Source organism: Schistocerca nitens, chromosome 2 (assembly GCF_023898315.1).
Source record: "Schistocerca nitens isolate TAMUIC-IGC-003100 chromosome 2, iqSchNite1.1, whole genome shotgun sequence".
NCBI lineage: Eukaryota > Metazoa > Arthropoda > Insecta > Orthoptera > Acrididae > Schistocerca > Schistocerca nitens.
In genome coordinates, this window is record NC_064615.1 from 857356471 (window position 1) to 857363217 (window position 6747).

General features: G+C 42.3%; 1 pseudogene; it reads left to right on the forward strand.

The window, feature by feature from the left end:
* The first annotated feature begins 3188 nt into the window (after positions 1-3188).
* On the forward strand, positions 3189-3306 carry LOC126238695 (5S ribosomal RNA; annotated as a pseudogene).
* Positions 3307-6747: the final 3441 nt, after the last annotated feature.

Sequence of the window (6747 nt, forward strand, 5' to 3'; positions counted from 1 at the left end):
AGGGCCAGCCGGACACAAGCCAGTGCAGTCACATCACTGCCAATGGTAGGTGAAAAACCCATCTACTGTTCTTCAAGTGTTATACTGACATCACATGTCTATTTAAATAAACGCCAAGTCACCCTCTGGACTGTGCACACGTGTACGCCATCGCTGAAGCGGTCCCTTTCACTACCTGCAGTCCAATGAAGACCTAATGGCCCAGCAACTCACCCTCGCAAGCGCTGAGTAAATCGGTTCCTTTGCTTCCCAGAATAGCACAGGCTGCATTGTTCCTAGCCATCATAACGGGACATGTGAGCTGCATCTAGCTGTGCACACATGCAGAACTGCCCAGCATAGCTGATGCGTGGCCATGAAATGTTCATGCAGCGACCAGGAGCTGTTCTCGAAAATAGCCCAGAATAACATCGATTGCATTCTTCCCAATGGTCCTAATGAGACATCACGTGTTCCCTTCCTGGATATCGTGACGTCCTGCTGTCAACATACGTCTCAGATGTATCTATGTATGTATTCTCACTGATAAAAGCCTTCATCATATGCGTGGGCGCTCATGAAAACACTGTTAATCATAAAAGCATTCTTGCTGTTTCGAAAGAGAGTACTGTCTAAGCACAGATGGGGGACGTCAGAACAATTACGCAAACAGAATTCGAAGCAGTGTCCTACAGAAGAGAAAAATGGTGGGAATTTTCAGCATCCTACAGCTATTGGTCTGGAGATGTTCTAAAGCTGCAATGGTGAATGAGTGATGGCATTCCTGCCAGAGATGGATGGTCAACTTCAACTTGTCTTTGAACCCTTGCTTTATCAGAACTCTCCGTAGATATGTTGCCTCCATCTTGTTCAAATCAGTTTGTAGAGACTCCTATGTCCCAGTACAAAGGATGTCTTGTGAATGAATGGAGCATTATGATTGGCTGTTATTGAATTTATCTGCCTAATTACTGATACCACCAGTGTGGAAGCACTGTCCATATTTTTTTTTCTTTCTGCAGACGAGACTTTCAGTGGCAAAAAAAAGCTATTTTGTACAGATCACCATATTGCACCAACAATTAAACCCTGAAAAGTGGCCTACAGGTCGTCGAATGCGGAAAAATTCTTACCCAAGTACATTGCTCTGCCACTGAGGGCTGGAGGTTGAATATTAGAGCGTGAAACCGATCTCCAACATGGAAATAAATCCACCGTGTACCATGTTGATGTAATAAAAATACAATTTATATCTTGTGCTATACAAAATTGCCCCTTTTACATCATTGATATAGCTATCGACCGCCAGACACTCATACATATACCGGGAAGACAGACAGCATAAGCACATGCACTGTAGGTATACCATTTGCTATTACAACACAATACTTCCAAATCTGCTACTATTCATCGATAACGGGTGCTAACCTCCTTCACATGGGCGCGTCTGGAGAAATCTTGTGCACTTGAATGGGTGAGTACTCGGCCAGCTCCATTCATTCACGAGATGCGGAATGTAGCGGTCTACCTCTGGTCAGCTGCAGATTAAATCAGTAACGTTGCTGCAGAGTGGGTTGGTCAAACAAAGACAGTGTGAAGGGGTCTTTCAATCTCTAATTTTACCTAAGACTGCTAGAATGCTCTGTGACTCCCATCCAAATAGAGATTGATCGTAAATTAAGCACTATGCTTTAGGTGCTAAAAACATGTAGAGCGCTTTCTGGTATACTTTGATGATGTATATGTTTCAGAATTAACAATGAATGGATGTACTGCACAGTCATCTATCTACATTCGCAGTGATACTCGCAAAGTAGAGAAGGAGATGTTTAGGTGTGATACTGAAATTGAGAAACGTGCTGTCACATCATTGTTCGGTGTTGAAATTACTGTAAAATTGCTAAAATTGTTTGCACTATGAACTGTGATGCTTATTATTACAGAACACCAATGGTGTCTTTTCCATCCAATCTGTCCACTGGTATGCTATTGGTTACAACATAATGACTGACTGACATCGCTTGTTTGAATTGGAGAAAGAGTTTTGGTAGAGAGTCAACACCTTCTGGGGATCGCTAGCAACGAAACAGTGATTGCGTACATGAATGCAATATGAGGAATCACTCGAAACTGAATGCAGGGCCATCAGCTATTCCATCACTGTGACTGATGAGTTTAAAAGTAGAGGTTGTCAGTCAGCTTCAGACAGCGGTATGGAAATTCTCCACAACGCCGCCAAACTCTTCCAGCTTCCTCCTGTTTAACAGTCTTTTATTTAAAATCATCCAGTGTTTGTGGTGTGTTATGGTAACAGCAGTAACAACACGGCTTATACCGTGTGATGTCTAGTTTTCTGTGAGAAGCAATGGATCAGAACAGAATAATGTCAGTTTATAACCTGACACAGACCACGAAGTCATGGCGGAAAAAACAGAATATATAGCAGTGTACAAAGCGTGTTACAGAAGGAAAAAAAAAACAATGTTTTAAACAACGACACAGGGTCACATGGAGGGTCTCTTCGACTTAGTATAGTTTGTGGGATATGGTCTTCCTCCTAGAGTACAGGCTATGCACGTTTACTTTTATCCATGCAATGGATCAATAGCTGTATATTTAATAGGATCGTCACATGTGCTCTATGCCAGAAAGCAGATAGTATTTATTTTTTATATATGAGAAGAGATAGCTGCAGTAAAAATCTTATCGAGTTCTCTATCGGTTTAAGTTAGTGGAGCTTTCATAGTTCATAATTTTTCTCTGTTGGATGGTACAGAATAACGAAGACAGCATGTTGGTATGATAGATGTGAATGGGCCCTGAGGGATGCAAATACGTATATAGTACTTGTATGTAATTTGGGGGTGCACCACAGTGTACTAGCAAAATCCTCATCCTTCTACGAGTTCTCATTTTCATTGAATGGTAAAAACACAGTACTGTCACAGTAACTCAGCTTAGCCTGTTTCTACATGGGTTGCAGAAGGTGGTAGATGACCTGTCTTTGACTTCTACTCAGTTCCAACTTACATTGGAACGATCACATGCGCAAAGCTGCAGGGATGGTAGTGCAGAGTTTGAGTGTCAGTTACAAGATGCATTGGGACAACCTAAAACCCTGTTGGAATTTTACTGTAGCAGATAGGTTCGAGAAAGGTGACTCATTTCGAGATATAAGTGGCTGGTAATTCACTAGTGGCTGCGATAAGGCCAACAGCTTTGCCACAGTGGTAACACTGGTTCCCATCAGATCACCAAAGTTAAGCACTGTTGGGCTGGGCTAACACTTGGATGGGTGACCATCCAGTCTGCCGAGCACTGTTGGCAAGCAGAGTGCACTCAGCCCTTGTGAGGCAAACTGAGGAGCTACTTGACTGAGAAGTAGCAGCTCCGGTCTCGTAAACTGACATACGGCTGGGAGAGTGGTGTGCGGACCTCATGCCCGTCCACATCTGCATCCAGTGATGCCTGTGGGCTGAGGATGACAGGGCGGTCGGTCGGTACTGTTGGGTCTTCCAAGGCCTGTTCAGATGGAGTTCAGTTCAGTGGCTGTAATAATAAAAGGACTTCGCCGTAAGATCCAACACAGGTATGTGGTTGAATGGAAAGACTTGATTCCAAATCACAGATCATTTCTACCGAAAGCAAAGCACAGAGATATGAAAAGCTAGTGTACATTTCTTACAACCTCAATCAGCACACCATCTACTACTGTTTGTGATCCTCCACACCAACCATCGCCTATAACCCAGTCAATATATCATCGAACGTCTGCCATGGCATTGAGAGGGAATGTATTCCAAATACTAGAGAAATATCAAGCAACGATGGGGTGAGGAAGTTGGAAATACCAGTTTCATACCACGCTCCTTAGACATATCACTTTCAAAATTCGGTAATTTTATTACGATGTTGCACCGTCAGCAACATGTAACCGCACTGTTGGTCTGATACTACACACTCCGGCGATCACCATCTATATTCAGTGTCACAGTATTTGTCTGGAAGAAACGCCATATGTAGATTCATAAAGCCAGTATATCTTTTAATATGGATATTTGTATGCACCTGTAGAACCAAGACAGCTTGTAATGGTAATATGGTTGTGTTTTCTAACATCTGGCTCTTTCTAAGACAGTATTATTACATGCAAGAAAATTTGTGAGACATGTACACCCAACATAGATTTTCGGTCAGTATTATTTCGTATCACTAGTGATCAGTTATTGATGAAGTATTATACTTAGTGGAAGTGGTGGTGTGATGGTGTGATAGGTTCGCCTTGAGCATAAGGCTTATAAAGTATGGGTTCCGACATGTGCAAAGGAAATGACTATGTCTAGTTGTAAGGCAGGTATGAATTTGTGGTGGAATTCTGTGATAGCAAAGGCAAGAGTATGTCAAGTCACAAGAATGGTACAGATATTTCTATTTCCAGAGCCACAGCCATCAGCAGGGTGTATTTCTGATACTTTGCTCATTGTCGAATGTTGTCAATTTGAGACTGCGATCGTAATATTTAATTGTAAGTACAGGGAAAATATATATATGTATATATATATATATATATATGTGTGTGTGTGTGTGTGTGTGTGTGTGTGTGTGTGTGTGTGTGTGTGTGTGTGTGTGTGTGTGTGTGTGTGTGTTTGTGTGTGAGGGCGGTTTTTTCTTGAGATGATTCTGTCTATTTGTGCTTGGTGTGTAGCACCAGTGACCTGTAGCGAGAATAATTCACGTTTCCCGCTAACAGTAGGAGCTTTCTGAATGGAGAGGCCTGTTGAGGTGTAGGAATGCAGGTGACTTAACCAGTGTCATCCTCTAGACGGCCGAATAGCAAACTAATACTTAGTATGTGTTGGGCAGTTTGTGATTGTGTGGAAATTTAAAAAGATTCAATATGAATTTGTGCTTGCACTGGACCATTACTCCCTCCCATGTAAATTGATCAGCTGACTGCTTCTGCGCATTTCGTGCCTTTATTTAGTTGAGGGAACATCGATTGTGGCGTGTGCATCTAGCACGTGAAAGACAGGTGTGGGACATGTTTGCTGCTTCTCTAGACTTGAGAAACATCTTAGTTGACTTTGTAAACTATAGGGATGATTTTGAATACTGAAATCGGTTTTTGCGAATGGAAATATCAGTTTCCTCAATTTTTTTCGAATTTTTACATATAGGTTATTGCAGACGGGATAAGTTTCTAGTTACTCAGTGGTTTACAGCATACTCCACTTTGCTAAAGTTTCGGGTTTTTAGAGAAATAATTTCCAGTCTATATCCTTGGGAGTATGTCACGCAAGCAATTGGTAGGATACTGGTGTGTGCTTGATGTACAGAAGTATCCTGAAAATGGTATTATATTAGGACAAACCAAGTAAAATTACCTATGTTCTTGTAATCCCAGTCAGGAGATGGATGTAGAAAAGCAAGCAAGAAAGCAAACAGTAACATCTTTGTATTGAGGGGAACTGACCCAGCCTTTGTACAACAGTTCTGAGACTGACATCAGTCCACTGAAGGCACTCTGGTCATGCATCTCGAGTGGATAACTGCCCAACCTTGCGGCAAATTTCTAGTGTAGCGAGGAGTATACCTACAGTGCATGTGCTTATGCTGCCTGTCTTCCTGGTATATGTATGAGTGTCTGGCGGTCGATAGCTATATGAATGATCTAAAAGGGGCAATTTTGTATAGCACAGGATACAAATTGTATTTTTACTACATCAACATGGTACACGGTGGATTTATTTCCATGTTGGAGATCGGTTTCACGCTCTAATATTCAAGCTCCAGCCCTCAGTGGCAGAGCAATGTTCTTGGGTAAGAATTTTTCCGCATTCGACGACCGGTAGGCCACTTTTCAGGGTTTAATTGTTGGTGCAATATGGTGATCTGTACAAAATAGCTTTTTTTTTGCCACTGAAAATCTCGTCTGCAGAAAGAAAAAAAAATATGGACAGTGCTTCCACACTGGTGGTATCAGTAATTAGGCAGATAAATTCAATAACAGCCAATCATAATGCTCCATTCTTTCACAAGACATCCTTTGTACTGGGACATAGGAGTCTCTACAAACTGATTTGAACAAGATGGAGGCAAGGTAACTACGGAGAGTTCTGATAAAGCAAGTGTTCAAAGACAAGTTGAAGTTGACCATCCATCTCTGGCAGGAATGCCATCACTCATTCACCATTGCAGCTTTAGGACATCTCCTGGCCAGTAGCTGTAGGATGCTGAAAATTTCCTCCATTTTCCTCTTCTGTAGGACAGTGCTTCGAATTCTGTTTGCATAATTGTTCTGATTCCCCCGCCCCCATCCCCCCCCCCCCCCCATCTGTGCTTATACAGTGTTCTCTTTCCAAACAGCAAGAATGATTTTATGATTAACAGTGCTTTCATGAGCGTCCACACACATGATGAAAGCTTTTAGCAGTGAGAACGATTAACGTTTCTGAGACATATGTTGACAGCAGGACGTCATGATGTCACGTAAAGGAAGGGAACACGTAATGTCTCGTTAGGACCATTGGGAAAAACGCAATCGGTGCTATTCTGGGCTATTTTCGAGAAGAGGTCCTGGTCGCTATGCGAAAATTTCATGGCAATGCGTCAGCCACGATGGGCAGGTAAGCATGAATGAACGACTAGGCACAGCCCTCATGTCTCGTTAAAATCAGTAGGAGCAATGGTGCCTGTACTATTCTCGGAAGCAATGTAACGGATTTCTACAGCATCTGCAAAGGTGAGTCGCTCGGCCATTAGGTCTTC